The 18,277-nt window shown below is 45.0% G+C and overlaps 1 protein-coding gene across 15 annotated transcripts in view; it reads left to right on the forward strand.

Annotated features, from left to right (window-relative positions):
* MSI2 (musashi RNA binding protein 2) overlaps window positions 1-18,277 on the forward strand; it is a 340,287-nt gene that overhangs the window by 105,932 nt on the left and 216,078 nt on the right. The gene's annotated exons all lie outside the window — the stretch shown is intronic.

The raw sequence follows: 18,277 nt of genomic DNA on the forward strand, positions 1-18,277 counted from the left end.
ACGAAGTGGTTCAGGTCCTTGAGACTTTTCAAACCAATTGTTAGACGTTTAAAGCGGCGATGGGCTTGGGAAACGCCAGCCTCTCTGCAGGCAGCCTGGCTGAGCCCTGTGATGTTGTCTGTGGCTCTAAAAAGAACCCGGTCAACATAAAATCACACATCTGTCTGCAACCGGCTTTACCTCCAGCTGTTACAGTTCTACCTAGGATTGCTAAAGCTGAAAAAGGGAAGGAGGTTATATGTTTTTCCCTTTTTGCTGTGCTTTGTACACAGTTGGTTTTACTTCTGGCAAAATGCAGTCTGCCCATTTCCCTTTTTTCGTTTTTTGTTTGTTCGCTTGGGTCATTGTTGCAGCAGTGGTTGGAGACAGGAAAAATTTAAATACGATGGGTAATGCCCCAAACCCTTCAGATCTGTGCCCTGCAAAAAGATTCATGACAATTCCCCAAGTGCTGTGCAGAAGGCCCCTCAATCATAAGTGCAGCGGGACAGCACTGCTCAATGACAGGTTTGTTCAGTGTGCTTTAGGACTGGGTTAATCCAATTTTAATTTGCATTTTGCTGAACCTCCCATTGAAACTGCACTGAATCGGTTTCGACTAAAAACCCAAAGGCGCGGTTAAGTCGTGCAAACTTTAGGGTCCTCTGACTTCCAAAGAGCCCCAGCAAAATGTGGATGCTCTGGCTCAAAAGGAATGACAACCTTCTCTCCACTGAACGAGCCTGCATTAATATTTCATCCTCAGCAAGAGGCATTTAGCAGAGCACCCAGAATTGTGGCATGACACTTATTTGCAAGATTTTAGGTGACATCCTGTTGGACCCTTTCTCAGCCACATGAAACCAGAAACACTGCAGGCAAAATAAGCAAAGCATAGCATGCTTTGTGGTGTGGCCCTTTCTTTCCCCATCCTTAAACAGAAGACTGAGTGTAAAGCCCACCCCATGTGTTTCCTCCTATCTATAAATCCAAGATTGTGCAAGACTTTTCTACTGCATTTCTTCACGTGCCACAGTGCAGCAGCTGCTGGTAACAGGGGCTCGGGCAAGATCCCCATTGATTCAACAGGGAGGGCAAGTGGTTTTGCTTGTGTATCCTCAACTCTCTTGGGAAAGGCTCCATCATACGCTTGCAAACACCCCTGTTTTGGTGGTGTTCAGGGCAGGCTGCCTGGTGCATGGCTCTGGGCAGCTGCAACGGTGGGATCAGATCCAGAGTGGGAAGGGAGTTTTGCGTTACAATGGGGCGTGTACATTCAGGTCAGGATAAATACTCTGCTACTTAATTTTCATTGCTATAACTTGTGTTGGGAGATGTTAGACCTTCAGATCATTTCGCCTCCTTTTTTTTTTTTTTTTGGTATCTATTGCTGCTGCTAGTCAATAAGCTAAATGGTCCTTGAAGACCCCAGGATGCAGTAACCACCAGCACTCACAGGTGACACGTGTGCTGCTGCTGCTCTTCACTTTTAAGCTAATCGGCTCAGCTAGTTTTGCTCTATGATATTTCAGCAGTGGTCAAGGCCAAGCTATAAATGCAGCCATGGTTTTATAGTGGCCTGAAAGGGTGCGTTGATCTGTAGGATGAGAAGAAACAGTTGACTTCTACTGACACGCACAATACCTTGGTCCTCCAGCTGTTGACCGGCCCTACACCCTGGATGTGCCCTGTGGCTGAGTTTCACGGTTTTATTGTTCTTTAATTGGCCTTGCAAGAGGACGTGGCAGGATCCTCCCAAGCAGAGCTGCTCCGAAGCAGAGGCCCTGGTTTTTGTTTTGTTTTTTTTTACTTAACTAGCCTCCACGAGCCTTGGCTTCGTATTGTTTTTTTGAGGGTCGAGGAGAAGAGCTGATAACTCGTTCCTCTGCGGGATTGATGGTTGTTTTGCAAACCATTCATTTTATTTTCAGTAATAATCTTCGATTCCGGCAGGATGTTTACAGCCTGCCGAGCCTTTTATTAAAGGATTACATGAGCTTTTGGATGTTTCTTCTGTAGTTATTTCAAAACGGCACAACTCCTCTAACCTGTATTTTTGAAGTTAATAATAGTTTCAATCTATGTGCTTTGCATATTGTCTGGATGCACCCTTAATATAGTCTTTTAACTCTGCCATCTGGTAGTTTCGTGCTTGCAGGTTCTGCGTCTCGGAGAATACAGACAGCTAGGCTGAGGTTTTTCAAAGCTGACCGGTGATTCTGAGTGCTTTAATATATGCCTCCCCCAACGCTGGCACCTTAGGAGGAGCCTGATTTATTTTTATTTTTATTTTTATTTTTAATTTTTTTTTTGGAAGGCAGCACTTCCTGGAAATTGGGTGCTTTTAAAGAGCCACCCAAATTATGAGTCACCTTTAGAAAACCCTGGTTTTAGCTGTTAGCGGTAATTTTAGCTGTTAGCGGTAATAAAAAGTCTGGTTCTTAGATCAGACAGAGCAGTGCAGCGCTGTGAGGATACCAAGGCATGCTCCCAGGGCCGGAGCACCCAACTAGATCTTGGGAGACCCGAGTTCTAGTCCTGGCTTTGCCGTTAACCTGCTGGGTGTCCTAGGCCGAGACCCTTCTCCACCATGCACCTTTGTTTCTGTGCCTGTAGAAAGGGGACAACGCTGACCTCTCCATGGAGCACTTTGGCGAGGGACAGAAATTACACACAAACCAGTATCAGTGGTTGGCAACCGGTTCTAATCTGCAGCACAACAGAAATTCAGTGAACATAAACCGCTTTCAAAATGGCTGAAACCAGTTTACGATAAAGCTGGATGGATGTAGTAGCTGGCTTAAACTGGTTTAGGTTAAATCAGTTTATCCAACTTCTGTCCTAGATCCCCTCCAGATCCAAGTTAACTTACAGTGCCCTAGAATCCCAGGATGCTTTGCACCGCCCCTGCAATCCCCGCCGCCCCAGAAGGGAGGGCGAGCTAGCCTTGGCCCAAGCTGTCTGCTCCAGCTGAGCAGGGAGGTGTCCTCTAGCGCTCCCCAGCTTCTGGCCTGGGCCCTGCAGGCATGCAGCTCATTTCCAGAATCAAAAGTGAATGTCTGTCCACCTGCTTATTGGTTCAATCTACGCAGCTTAGACTAACCTGCAAAGATTGAATGGATTCAGCCTCGGGCTTTTTGACCGTCTGTGCTTAGACTTTGACACTGAGTGTGGAAGGGTGCAGTGTCAGAGCCGGCATATTTATTAAGGTTATTTTACTAACCGGTATTATTTTTGTGAACTGTTTTCTCTGTGTCTCACATCCCTGTAGTATGTGCATGCACCCCCATCACTGACCTTCACTGGCAGTAGGAATGTCCTGCCCCTGTTTTACAGGGGTGGATCTTGGGAAGAGAGAGGGTCAATGATTTGTCCAAGGTCCCAGAGGACTTGTGCAGGAGACCCAGGGAAGTAACTGTGTGGGGAGGACTTCTGTGTGCTCTTTGTGGCTTTGCCCCTGTGACCTGGTGGTGTTTTCTAAGGGCTTGACCATGAGAGAGCTCAAACACGGGTAATGCCAGTAGGTGTTGACGGGGTTTCTGAGTTTACAGATACCTGATTATAAGACTTGACCCCAGGAGTCTTCCCCCCTTCGCTAGTCGATGGCTAACAACGCTGAGCAAGTAACCCGTATACTTTAATCAGTCTTAAGAAAGACATCCGAGTCTTGGGGGCAGCCTGTTGCCTGTACGCCAGGGATTGGGGACCACGACACTATCGTAATACAAGTAATACGCCTCGCCGGATCAGCAGTGTGGTTTCAGGTTTTTAATGCCTGATTGCATTCTTCCCTTCTTATATACTCACAAAGAAAAAGGAAAAAAAAGGTATTATATAAGGCACATTTAGCGGAGCCTCCCATGTTTGATAAGAATGACTCCAGCTGCTCCGGCTTTGAAATGTTTGATTTACCCGCTGGGGTGGAAAAAATACTTAGCTAGTGATGTGGCTCTTGAAATCCTGTTTTTACTTGCTGCGCAGCCGTGCTTCATAGGAAGGGGTGGCTGCTTTTGTAACCTCAGGTAGCTCTCCCAGTACACCTGGGGCATAGGCCAGCAACCTGATCCCATGTCATTCTGTACTTGAAACACAGCCGGCAAGAAAGGGCCTGAGTGTTTAATTGAAACCAGTTTGTTTTCTACATTAAAATGTCAGAAACTTTTTTTAAAAAACGCAAAACGCAGCCGAGGCTGTAAGAAGCTGAGAGAGTCCCCGGCATGGCTGAGCGAGGATCTGCTTGACACAGAGATAAAGGCAAACCGCATAAAGGCTCTTTCCAGGGACACAAGCCCTGACGATGTCAGGGGTGGGACTTGGACGGGGAGCAGTGTGTCGGAGCCAGGGCCACGCTCGTCCGCGTTGCAGTCCTTGAGTGGCCGCCGTAACTCAGAGCATCACAGTGCTTAGGGTCGGAAGGGACCTAAACAGATCATCAGGTCCGACCCCCTGCCCCGGGCAGGAACGGGTGCCGGGATCATATCGCCCCAGCCAAATATCTGTCCAGCCTCCCCTTGAAGACCGCCAAGGTAGGAGAGAGGCCCCCAAGGTAGGAGAGAGGGACTTGTGTACATGTCCCCTCCATGGAAGTGGTAAGGGCCTCACTCTGACATTTGGTCCAAAAAGTTTGGGAACCACTGCACTGGCCCGTGCGGGGAGAGGTCCTTGTATGCATGTCTGGACAGGGTTGAGCCTAGCCCGTGATGCTCACCCTGCATGGGACTGAGAGTCCAGACCGTAAAAGGAGTAGTGGATTAGTGAAAAATGTAATAGACTTCTTCAGAAAAGACTCGAAGATCCAGCTGGGCTCCCACAGGCTTTTGTGAAGGCCAGTCCCAGAAGGATTGTTTCTATAAACTTCTAAACTGCTAGTAAATGGGGTTTAAGGCACTTTAAAAAAAACAGTTATACCTTGCCCAGCAGTTGCGATAGCTCAAGAGATACCCGTGCTGTCCTGACATAGGAGGATGGAGGGACAGCCGGGAGAAGCTGCCCACAAACAGAAGTTATTTTAATAGTGTTTAAAGCAGAAAAGCCTCAAGAGGGTTAAAAGACTGGAAGCCCAGCCCAAGCACTGCCATTCTGCCCCTCTTCCTTTCTCCCTGCCAACCCCCACAAGAATGCTATTGAAATTTAATCCACATCAGTGCTGTAGTACATGGCATATGTTTCTGCTCTCAAATGCTCTCCCTCTCTTCCATTGATTCATTTGTCTGTAGGCAGAAGTTCGTCCAAATTTTCAACATTTTAGGTAATTAGCCCACTTTGCTGAAAGAATGAAATAAATACAGTGCTACCGGCTAATGGAGTCTGGCCTGTCTGTTCTTGACTGCCCTACAAGACTAGGATGTGTTGGAGCATTCAAGACTCCCGGTATCACTTTTAAATGTATATTAGAAAATATATATCAATAGCTTCTTAAGACCTCACTTGAAGGATTTTGCCTAGCAGAAGAAAGCCCCTCAAAGTTAATGAATTACACTTCTCCCAGGACATACGTGTTCTGCACCTTTTAAGCCGTAAGCTACTGATGATAAGGGACTTCTCATGGTTCGGCTTTTTTTAGCAGGTAATGCTGGCTTTATAGGACTCCTGCAAAAGTAAAAGGAGCCCTCATTTTGCGACTTGCAATTATACTTCACATGGTGAACTGTGTAATTAGTTTGGAAGACTTATGCTTAGTCATTGGTTTATCCTAATCGGCTTTGGCTTTTCCCAACAACAAAGTGAGCTTATTTTGCTAAGCTGAAACAACTCTGCTCCCTTTGTTCCTGTCTTTTATTGTCTCATTCCTTTCATTCTGTTTTACTGCCAAAGTTTTGTTTCATTAGGCCTACAAGTCATTTCCAATCCAGTGGGCTGCTACAATCAGGCCTTTATAACTCAGCTGCCCTGGTTCCCATGTCCCTTCTGGTTTACAGCCAGAGCTTGTTGTTTGACTTGGTTTTTTAACCCATTCTTGCACCCCAACTACTTCTGACCTCGAGGAACGTTATTTGGCGCTTTAGCTTCTGAGCGGCGAAAAGCCAACCCGGAAAAAATGAGGTCACATGGGCTCCTTTGAATTTAAGAATATTAAATGTGAATTTAAGACTATTAAATGGTTGCATTGGTTCATGAATTGATGCATTGACATGATTGGACTCCAGATGCACTTTGTGACCCAGTTATTGAAAAGGAACTTTATCAAAATCGTCTTATAGAAATATTGAATTCAGCCTTGGTGGGAACAATCTGTTGAATAACAAGGCTACTATAGTTTCAGTCTGTGTGGCCAGGACAATGGGAACACACATTTCTCAGAAAGGTATGTTGCTAGTGGTTTTACTTACCGGATTTGTCCCAAGTCTGGGATGGACTACCATATTCCAAGCCAGAATTATATTATCGTGTGTGTGTGTGTTTAAAGGTACCAACAGAGCAAAAGGTTTGAATATTGCTATTGCACAGAGACGGGTGAAATATTTCTCAGCTGTATTTTATACCTTTTAAACCTTTCTTAAGCAAACTTGCAAGGAAAGCAGTGTTAATTTTGCTTTATTTGCTGTGAAAATCTTCAAGTAGGACCAGCTCTTCTGTTTCCTCTTTTTTTTCCACACCCCCCATTACTATCCTAAAATGAGATGTCTGGGGTATGTGGCATTCAGATTTTTGTTTTAAATTTTAATCTGAAACTGGAACAGAACAGCATGCATGAATTGCATTAATTTTCTGTCTCTGCTTTGCATGAGGTCCTCCAGGCAAATTGTAGGCACCATGCAACTTTGTTTTGCAAAGCTTGTTTCCTCCTGAAATACGTAAAGATACCAAAGTTCAAAGCAAAACAGGATTTGTGAATCACCTCAGTGGATTTCAAATGTTTTATATAATTGCATGTTGTTTCCTGCAAAAAAACCAAAATAAATCGGTGGAATAATAGTCTCTGGCGTCTGATGTTGTTTTTCATTATTTAAAAAAAAAGAAAAAAAGATTATTATGTTTTGAAAGATTTCAATTTTCAAGCATCTTTCTTTCATTGTCGTGGCTTATGGGCTAGTTAGAGTTAAGAGAAGAAAAGTAACTCCTGAAAACCGTGTCCTTGCTTCGGGCATAGGCCAGAGTAATTGTATCACAGGAAAAGGAAAGCTGAAGTCAAATATGCTGCAAAAAAACAAAACAAGAACTGGTGCCCTTTGGATAAATCCTCTTTTGGGGGAGTATGCAATGAAGGAATGCAGAAACAAATTGTTTAACTCTTTTGCTGATGTAAAAACAATCATTTTTGAGTAACAAGCTAGGAATTGCTTATGTTTCCCCTTCTCTTCTTAACTGGAATAGAAAAAAACCCAGCACTAAGGGCATTAACCTAGTCGGGTAGCTTACATAATTTGCTTCCTTATGTGCTTATGTGTTTGACAGCTGTGAAAATATGATTCAAGGTAACAGGAGAGAAAACTCCTCCTCACTTGGCGAGGCTGTCTGGGTGTGAACGAGTTAACGCACCATTGGAGTATTAACCACTCCAAAGGTTTACTTTGCTCCGAGACCCCGGTCCGGCCTCCGAAGACAAGACGTTATCACAATAGAGTTGTTAGCATGAGAAAAGGCAGCTTGCTCTCCACAGCTTCATTTCAGGGGGCTTTGGAGGTCTATAGAGACACCTGGGTAAAGCCAATGTCAGTAGATGCGATGAGTTGTGCTCTTACGGAAGTGAAAGCTGAGGTCCTTTGGCCTTGGCCCGCAGTCTGAATGGCATTGTTTCATCTCTTCGACATTGATATGTAGATTTGTATGGTCAACAGGACGCAAAGATGGCTTCTTTTGAAAGTGTTTGCTCTGTCAAAAAGTCATTTCTCTGATTTGACAAGTTGCTAGCTTTTTCTATTTTGAGTGCTCTATCTCCCCATTCACTATTTGTGAATGAGTTGCATTGTATGAAATAGGAGGGCAGGTCTGGACGTTATTTACATTCTAATCTGCAATAGCCAGAGGACCAGAAAGATTTTAATATGTAGTCAAGTGGAGAATATGTTGGCACTTTTTTTTTTTAAACTGCTGCTAGACTCACCCACTGCCTTCAAAAGCAATCAAGAGCTAAATGGCTGCTACTTAATAGCTTTTAGCTCTTTTTATTCTTTTTTTCCTTTTCTAAGTTGACCTTGGTATACTTCAGCTGAAATTAAGTCACCCAGCGGCTGAATCTGAATAATCACAGTCCTTTAAAACAAAACGGAGTGATAAGCTAATACACCATTGTTTATGTCTTGGAGAAGTTTCAAGCAATTAAAATAATGCCGTGTAAAAAGGCTATTTTTATACCATTATCAGAAAACAGCTTTTGGTCCTTGTGTGCATTGCCTGTGCTAGTCTTTTCCATTTACTTCCAAGCTCCAGTATTTTGGGATTTCTCAAGGTGTGCGCTCACACCAGGCTTTTCTAATAGGGCAGTGTGGCCTACTCCTCTAAGGCATATACTTTGACATGCAATCAGTAGCGAGTCATTGTCGTCTTAAAAATCTGTTTTTGCTATTTCTCTTCCCGTCTCCCTCTGCCATGCATGCATGCGCAGGTAGTTGCACACGCGTGTGCGCACGCACCTCCTCCCCACCCCACTTTTCAGACACTTGGTTATTTCTATAAGAAACTTGATCGTTGCTTGAAAAAACCAGTGTTTTCATTCTCGCAACGAAAGCTTGTACACAGGAAGCCAGCTTTTAGGTGGTCTGTAATAAAACACATGCTTTGTGGAAGTGGCTTTGTTACAAATTATATATTGGTCGCAGAGGTTTCTAGCTGGATTTTATGAAAAGAGGAAATGTTAAGGTGGGATTTGCCGGTGGGGGCGTTGAGGGGAGGCTGGAGACAAACTTGGAAGAAAGTTGGAAGTGCAGCTTCCTTCCTTTTTGTCTCTTGTTTAAATAAAACAGTAAGGGACTTTTCATGCTTTAAAGCTAGTGACCAGCACGCTTCAGCTGCTTAGGCTTCGGGGTAGCTGGGCTCTATTCCCCAATCTGCCACCTATCTTTTTGGTGCGGCTACCAGCAAGTCATTGCATTTCTCCAGGTCTCTCTTGCCCCCTCCATACTTTGCCTTTCCAGTTGACTTGGAGAGCTGTTTCAGCTGTAGAGGCTCTTACAGGTACACGTAGTATTTAGTGCGCTGAGGCCACCATCTTGGCCAGGGCTCCTACTTGCTGCAATAACACAGAGCATCTGGGCAAATTCAGTTCCTGTTGAGATCTGTGAGCGGTAAGTGAATCCTTCACGGGGTTGGCTGTCTCAGTGTAAAATATCCTTTTTGGCTTTCCCTTTCCCTTTCTAAAAAATGAATTAACTATACCAGCCTGGCGCAACTTGACTCCATGTCACTAGTCCCCACTCTTTCGTCTCATTCCCTTTAGCGCAGTATCATGGCTTGTGTCGTGCCCCATATTTCTGTCCTATATATTTTTATAATAAAATAGTAGCAATTATGGCTCTGATGGTACGAAGCGATACACAGAAGGTGACCCCTGAATCTGCACAGAGTCTGGTCGAGGGCGGCACAGAGTCCTGCGGCACAGAGCCAGTTACAGGGTTAGGGCCTGCATTAGACATTTTTTTCAAAAATGCCCCAACTATGTCTTCAGTGTAATTGTGTGTGTGTGGTTTTGTAGCCACGCTAAACATTGCTATCAGAAAAAACACAAAGCTATTTAAATGCCAATGCATCTTTTCTGAGGCCACGGGCAAATTGCTTCTACCACTTTTTCCTATACTGCCTGTTGGACTTTAAAAAAAAAAATACAGCTTGTCACCTAACAACACTAAGACTTTATTTCATCTAGACAGTGCTGGAGCCTGTTATATTACTGATGCATGTTTCTTAAATGGCCTTGTTTGTTCCCAAAGTGGGATCCCTAGGGAGCCAACTGCATAGGACACTAAAGGAAAGGTATTGCTCTTCTGTGTTGCAGCCTGGAGCTGCAGGTGAGAGGAAGCTCCTGGTGCTCTGTGCTGCACAAATGCAGCACAGGAAGATGGGCTTTTCCAAGCTTACAATCTCAGGATAAGGCAAAAGACAACAGGTGGGTAACTGGTTGCAGAAAGGGGAGCACTTTACAATCAACCACCTATTTCTGTCCGTTGCAACCATTTCTGTGCGTACCATACTGCGACGTCCGAGTGCAGTTTAACACCTGTTTGCCTTGAAGTGCAAAATGCGTGGGTTCTTTGCAAAGGCAGATCGGCAGACTTCGCAGCTTATATCCATTTAGCCGAGAGCCGTAGTACGAGCCACCAAGCTGTTTATGCTTTTGCTAACTTCAAGTGACTAAGCCAGTGGCAGACCTTTGGAAAACTTCTGGTTTTACCTCATTTATTAAGGTACGATTTAGAAGGGATTATTTCATTGCTAGTGTGCTTATAAATTCAGGTTTTGGTGGCATACTTTTGACTAATTCTTGATTTTTGATTAGGCTAGTCAAGGGTAGCATAGTAGATAATCCACCATTGATTTAGAGAACGATGCCACCACGTTGCACAAGATCTGAACATCCTGTGGTAGGAGGCACGTGACATTTTTTAAATGTAGCTTTTCTGAGCAGGGCGCTTTCAGAAGCTGGGTTCTTTAAAACACCCATGGGGATAAATTATTCCACACTAACTTGGAAAAAACCCCCACACAGCATGGGAAAAGAGGTGCAGTGCTATTTATTTTCCCCCCACAAGTGGCCATAATCACGCACTCCTAACCTATGCAGTTCCTATGGCATTGAGTGAAGAAGGATTTGAGTCACTTACTGTCCAGCAAAAATCACTTTCCCCTCTCAAACATGTAATGCTGGGTCCACCTCCAGTCATTGCTTTTGCATACAAGCCCTGGTTGAGTCTCTTCCTTTCCCCGCACTTTCTGAAAGGTTGGGGCAGTGTGCGGTTTTGTGGGGAGGGTGTAGGCTTTGAGTACCAGGACTTTCTCTGTTACATGGCCAAGAGCCATACATTTCTACTTAATGCAGCCAAAGAAATAATAGCGAGGATGCTTCTGAAGCCAGCGTGCCATGCTCCCTTGGAGACTTGGAATTTGGCAACCCAGACCAAAGGGCTTTATGCTCCAGGCCTCTCAATCAGGCAGAGCCCCCAACAGCTGAGAAGACTTCAAGACCCAATTATGTTGCTAATACCTTTCTCGTTTGCCTAATCTTTGCCCCGTTGCTGCTTTTAAGAGCTCCCTCGCAGGGAAGAATTGGAAGGACTGGCTAGAAGGGAAGAAATGCATGAAGGCGCTGCTCTCTTCCCAATCTGCTGGGGAGGCTCTCTGCTTATCCTGCATGGAAAGCCCAACCATAGTCATGCGAAGGAGAAATATTTTCAGGTTCCTCGGTGTTTGGAGCAGCTGGCGGGATGCCATCCCCGTAGCTGATTCCAAGGATGGAGAATGAGGCGGATGAGGACTTTTACCACTTCCCTGCCCGATATCCCCTTGAAGTTTAGCTGTCTTCCCCAACAGTCCCTGCCATCCCCATGAACTGTGGGGGCTAGGGAGCATAACACCATAGCCCAGTCTGGCCCACTTCCAGTTTTCCCCAATTTTACTTAATCTGGAGTTGAGAAACTTTGTCTAGAGGCAACCGCTCACAACTTCCCACAGCTGTAGGACTATTCAAGGCCGGATGCATTCTGGATGGCATTGTTTGTCCTCGCTGGGTTTTTCAGATGTGCTGGAGGAAGTTGTAGATGTCAGAGAGTGAATTTGGGGAGGAAGTTGCAGGGGAGAAGGGGTGGAAAGAGGAGAGTTGGCTGCGGCCATCGAGGAGTCTCTGTTTGAAGATGTAGTGGATTTACAAGGTGACATTTGCCTTTCATCTTCTGTAATTGGACTAATGCTGATGGAGTTAGGAGGGCTTTTTTGCAATAAACTTTTTATTGCTTTGATAGGCACCCACCCAGGCTGTTTGTTGATCGTGCCACTATTAACATTAACTCAAAATTATGCACAAAAGGCAGTTGGATGCCATTGGCTTTTAGCGAGACTCTCATTTGTGCCTTTGAAACTCTATCTACCACCCGTAACTCTACAACTAAACACTATATGCATTAGTGGTGCATTTGGGATACTGTTTCTTAGGGAGCTGGCCTAACATTACCTGTTGAAGGCATGGGTTTGAAGACCCAATTTTTATATTACCTGCAGGAAATATAAACTTTTTATTGCAAAAAAAAAAAAAAAAATCATTAGAATACACCAAAAACTGGGAAAAATGCCAGGTTTTGGCTGAACGGCTTTGTTGTTGTTTGACAAAACAAAATAAAGTAGACATTGATAATAATGTTTCTTTAGTTGAAAACGTAGGTGGAAAAAATTTACCAGTCCTCGAGGTAAAATAAATGTGCTCTAATTTACACACGTAACATTTTCAGGTATGACAATTTAATTTGACTTGTGCCATGCAGAGGTAGGCAGAATGTGAAAAACCATCATGGCAGGTAGTACTGCCCGTTAAATTCAGCGGAGGTTTTTTTAGCCCGTATTTCTCTGGAAGCAATGTCTGACAGTATTTCAGGAAAGATAAAAGGTAAGTAGTATTGAAATGAATATTTGGGAACGCATAATAACCATAGTCCATCGCGCTGGTTTGTTTTCCTTTTAAGAACATCAGTAACCGATTAGGACTGGGCAATGAGTAGTTATAAAGTATTCATGTCCTACAGTGTATATGTGCGTGTGTATACACACACACACATATATCTTCAGAAAATGGGACAAGGGCAAAGTAGCTCAGATGAAGAGCCAATTAGGATAATCTAAACAGAATGAGGATTAACTGCCTCTTAATCTGAAGGATATCCAAAATGCATGTGGCCAGTTTAGTTCAAACAAATGTTTGTCCCTGCCAGGGACATTCACAAGAGGTTTTGCATAAATAGCAATTAGCAACGGTGTCTCTAATTTACCTTCCCAGGCAGGAAGTGTTTGGAGGATGGGAGCGGACCGTAGAGATTTCACTAGATGTCTTTGCTGCCATGTCAGCACTTTGGAAATTCAACCTGTAAGGTGTATACAAAGAAAGAGAGCGTTTGCAATCAAGTCCATCATGCATCGTCCATTTAATATAAAACAAGCTTGCAGTTTGGGACTGTCGCTTTCTGGGGCAGGAGGGTGCCTTGGGTAGACTAGAACAGCGGTACTTGACCTCGTGGCCTCCCGTGTCGGCCGAGTTATGCGCGGCTGATCTACAGGCTGGTTGCTGTCTCTGGGTAGTCCCGTGCACCAGCCCCACTGTGTGCTGGCATGACCTAGTGTGCCGGGCTGTGTCATCCAGCCCACAGGGCTCCTCATAGGTCTGGAAATTTGGCATCAGGGGAGCTACAGACTAGCACTCCCATCACTTCCCCCCCGCCAAAGTTTCAGACCCATGGACCGGATGACATGGCTTTGCAGGCCGGAGGTTGAGCATCACTGGACTAACCTGTTCTTCATCCCAGTGGATGTTGCTGCGCCCTTTTTTTTTTTTTCTTAAAAAGAAGTATTGTGTCAATTGTTCTGAACTTTACAGTGGATTATTTTCGATGTCTTCTGATGTCAGGAAAGGAAGTTGTGAAAATGAGGTAAGTACCAGTATTACTCGGCATGTTGTTCTGTCCTTTCCAAGCTGAGCAATTGCTGGTGTGAACGTGCTTCCAGTTGGCACGTGTCTTTATTTTAAAACAGATGCTATCGGCTCTCGCCCTGGGTTGTTTCGGTTCTGATGGGGCCGCGTTGCCTCCTGATGCTGAACCACGAGCCTTTTCAGCGGCACTTGTTGGAGAACCCGCTGCAGAGCAAACCCAGCTGCGGGGAGACCCGGTTTGCGGAGAAGCGTCTGCGCAAGCAGCGGCTCTGCCACGTGGGGGTCCAGGGTTGTCTCCGTGACCATGATGAGCGGTTTAACGAGTTCAGATTGGCATCATGTTAATTGTGAAAACTGGAAGGGTGAGGAGCAAATTTCACCAGGGGCAATGGAGAATAGCCAACGTATTTCCATTCTGCTTCTCCGCTTGGCAAGCCACCGTTTACTGTCATTTCATATAAATAGGTTTATTTCAGAGGGTCAGCTCTCACCACTCCCCTTTTCTCCCTCCTACCCCACCCTCCCCAAAGTAAAGAAGGCCGATGAGCATTTAATTTCCCCAACAGCAGGTGCTTGTCATCCATCTGAAGATAGCTGCCAACATCTGGTGCAATTGCCTCAGCAAACGCAGTAACAAGGCGGCCTGCAGTTCAAACGCAGAGAGAGCATCGCCTCTTTAATGATAACAAGCTGTTGGCTTCCCCTCTGAGATGAATTCATCTCACAGATGTTTGTCTAGTTTTGGCAATCTTATCACTATAGCTTTGGTGATTATGCTCAACTGGAGACTATTACTATAAAAGAAGTTTTGAACTTGTTCCATTTTTTGCATTTCTTTTTTTTTTTTTTTTTTTTTTTTTGCTTCCTAGATATAATTTATATCAACAACTGTAATGTTGGTCCCATTACCCAAGTACCCTTTACTTATTTTATTGCATCTGCAGAACAGTAGCTTATTACTTGACATTCACCACTGGTGAATTTCTTTCAGCCATGCTGACATTTTTAATGTTCCCTTTCAACAGCTTTGTGGTTTGAACCCTCTGTTTAACACAACGTTTTATGCAATTAAGTTTAGCTCATTCTGTGAGCTCTCCCTATAGCTGTGGGTATGCATATATATATTTTTGCAACTCATGAATCCTAGACAGCTTTCTGGAAGCCTTCTTATGGACGGCAGCTCTCTTGTGACCTTGGCAGTGGTTTATGACGAGCACACATGACCGTCCAACTTCTCCGTCTTAGATGTTTTCGGTCTCCGCATGGCTTGATGAAGCATGAAGACCTGCAGAATGAAGACTCTGGTGCTTTGTATGGTATGGTTTAACCGTCTAGCCTGGCTTCACCCTGTTACAAGTAGGTACTTTGTCCCGAATGCGTGGAATTTAATTCTGGTAAATGGGGCTTATTTTTGGAAACGTGCTTATGGGTAGGTGACTCACGCCTGAGGGAAGATGTGTCACTGTTGGTGGGGACACCGCGTGTATAATTTCTTGGCTTGCAAATAGACGTGGATCCGTGAACAGGAGCTTTGGGCTGACTGACACGCTGTCTGCATTGGTTCACTTCCAAGGAGCAGGTTGTGAGCATCGTCCCCTTTTCGTGGAGGGATTGCTTCTGACCGTGCTATGGTATACACATTAGTAATTTATTAAAACGCTGGACACACCTTGTTCAATTGGCATGACAGAGTGGGTTGCTCCATCTAGGTGAGATCAGCATGGACGACTGCTGACATATATAGTGACGCCGGTATTTGTTCACCGGTATAGGAGCTGGAGGGGCACCCTGACGGTATCGCTGCGGACTCTTTGGTTTTTACTCTGCAATTGGTCCGCACGTTGCTGTGTCCCGTGTTATTCATCCTTATCCTTTATTTCATCTGCCGTTCCATTTTCAAGTTATAACAAGGTAATTCTCACCGTGCCAATGGGAGGTAGGGTCCTGTTTGATATCCCTGTACTACAGATGGGGAAACTGAGGCAGGGAGCTTAAGAAGTCTTCTCAGAGTCATACACACACAAGTATCCATTTAAAGGCAGGGATAAAATGGAAAAATTCCTGGCTTCCAGTTCATTGCTTGTGCTCAATTTGTTAAAGTTTAGTGAATGTTTACACTAATCTCTCGGAGTAAAAAGGTTGTCTTTTTTTTTGGACTTTTGAACAGTAGGGATTAAAACTCCAGCTTATCTATTCACTTACGCCATTTACACTTCGTTGATGCATAGCTTGACGACATAAATGCAACAACACAACACATATGGCTTAATTTCTCTTCGTTTTTTTTTTTGCTCCTGCTGTAGTTACAGTATTATTAAAAATCCATTAAATTTTAATGTACATCATAAAGTATGTGCTCCTGTGAACGCAAGCCCAGATAATTATTTCTGATGAATAAACCAAAAGGACAAGTATGTGAGAAGTTCATACTGCAGCTTTCAATTTTTATTATATACATCTCCTGCAGGGGCAATCATTGTGATGTTCCAGCTGGTTATTTCTGTGGCCTAGCTCTCCCTGGAGATGGATGATGATAATGCAAACTTGAGCTAGCAGAAGTGCCAATGTTTTCACTGGTATATTTATAGATAAATTGTTTGCTAGGGAAAGCCACCCTCTGGAAGGTGCAAGATGCTTCGAGCACCTCAGTATAGTAGCGCCCAGCAAGGTTGCGGGGTGTCTGCTCGTTGGCTGGTTTCACGTGCGCATGGTCAAATCTTGGAAAAACCAATTATTCCTCATTAAAATAAGCCAGAATCCTAACAATATGCAAGGTCTCCCTGCCAAAACACGACTTGGAAACCCAGTGAGTTGTTCTTGGCTGCTAGGGTCTGTAGCAAGCAAGGGAGTCATTAAAAATAATACATTACATTGTCCATAAAGTTTCATGCGGTATGTAGTGGTCCATAGGGGCCTCACCTAGTTTTCTGTATATGATACGTATATAATGGTTACAGCTTCTCGTTAACTTTCACTTAATACTGACTACGCTTCTTTTTAACCCCTCCCTGGCTTTGAGTTTTGCCAAGCATTTCTTAATGAGCATGAACTTAAATATTTATCGTGCTGCTCCCCTCCCCAGCTGATGAACGCAGTTGTCCTTGACTCTCCTCTCTGCATTTCAGTTTCTATTCCTGGAGACATTGGACCGAATCCAGCTCTGGCAGGACCTGAAGGGGCTTCCCCAGGATTTTCCTGGTCTAGTTTTAAAAAGGTCCTGTGCTTTGCTCTGATCTGGCTCGGGCATCTTCATCGTCGTGTCTCCGATCCAGCCTTTCTATATGGTCTGTTCCCAGTATTGTGTAGAAGCCACTGCTTCTGGTGTTGGTGTGGCCAAATCTCGTGGGATGCATTGCGGTGCTACCGAGCGTCTCAGGAGATGATTCACGGTTTCCTTCTCCTGACTGTCGCATTGGTTGGTTGCATCGAGGCTCCGTGATTTCATGAGAAAGTTGCATCTTCCAAGCCCCACTTCCGAGGCATGGTATTTTAACCCAGGTTTAAAAGCACAAAAAGGTCACAGAAAAGTAGGGCCAGAGGGGACCATCAGAGGCCACCTAGCCCAACCTCCCACCAAAGGCAGGATCATCCCTATCCAAACTATTCCTGTACAAATCCATTGTCTAACCTAGTAGTAAAGCTACACAGTCACCTGGGACCCAACCACAAGGCATAACACCCGAACCTGCCACGGGTAGAGCAGGAGGGCAGCAGTGGCCAATGCCCTGCTGCCACCAGGGTTGTTAAAATAGGCTTGAGAAACCGGCAGACGAGAGCCATGTGGGGTCAGCTCCTGTGTCGGAGCCTAAGCAGCTTATAATGCAGGGGCAGGCAGTTATTTTGGGCGGAGGGGTATTTACTGAGTTTTGGCAAGCCATCGAAGGCCACGTCACAGGTAGCCAGGGGCAGATGAATATTAATTTTCTAATTTTTTTAGGATAGGATGGCATTTTGCCCACCCCTGTTATAATGGGCACGTGCTGGTGGCTTTCAGAGCTGCCTCCTTGACATACATGGACGCAAGGTCTCCAGGGGTGCGGGTTGCGTCCTGGAGCTGGGGTAGAAGTGGAGGCTCTCTGTCCAAGCTGTAACGATTCACCTGTCAGTGCCATCACACTTGAGTCTCTGTGTTAAAGCCAGCATCCTTCAAACCCCCAGAGACCTGAATTTTGAGCCCTTTAGTGGTGCTGTTTAGATGCCTAAGAGGTGGGGATACAAGCACGAGGCTTAGGCTGATTTCAGATGGCTTGACGTCAAGAGGAGCGCGTGTCTTGGACTAGCATGGCCTCTGATTAGAGTCTGGGAGTAAGAAAGGAGGGATGGGTTTATGGTGAAGGCCGCCAGATTTCGAACTCGGGGCATCTGGATTAATTTCCTGCCTTTGCCATGGGCTGTTTGCATGACGTGAGGCAAGTTGGTAACTCCAGAAGTGTCTGAGCTTCTTTTCTGTAAAATGGGGCTAGGGACGCATCCGTTAGTTGTCTCATCTACTTAGACCGGGGTTTCTATCAGGCAGGAGTCTGTCACCAGGTGTTTGCACAGCAGCTGGCACGGTGGGACGGAGGTACTGCTTGAAAATCAAATGATAATAAAACAATTTGCTTCTGCACAGGCCCATAACTGCTATCTCTGACAGGTCTTTAGCTCCCCGCCCTCTTTGGAAGCAGCGTTCCTGGAATTAAGCAGAGCGTTTTCAAGGTTTCTCTTGTACGGTGGGGCTTAAGAAGAAGGAGG

The sequence above is a fragment of the Crocodylus siamensis genome, chromosome 13, assembly GCF_052110815.1.
Source record: "Crocodylus siamensis isolate JL-2025a chromosome 13, ASM5211081v1, whole genome shotgun sequence".
In the NCBI taxonomy this organism is placed as follows: domain Eukaryota; kingdom Metazoa; phylum Chordata; order Crocodylia; family Crocodylidae; genus Crocodylus; species Crocodylus siamensis.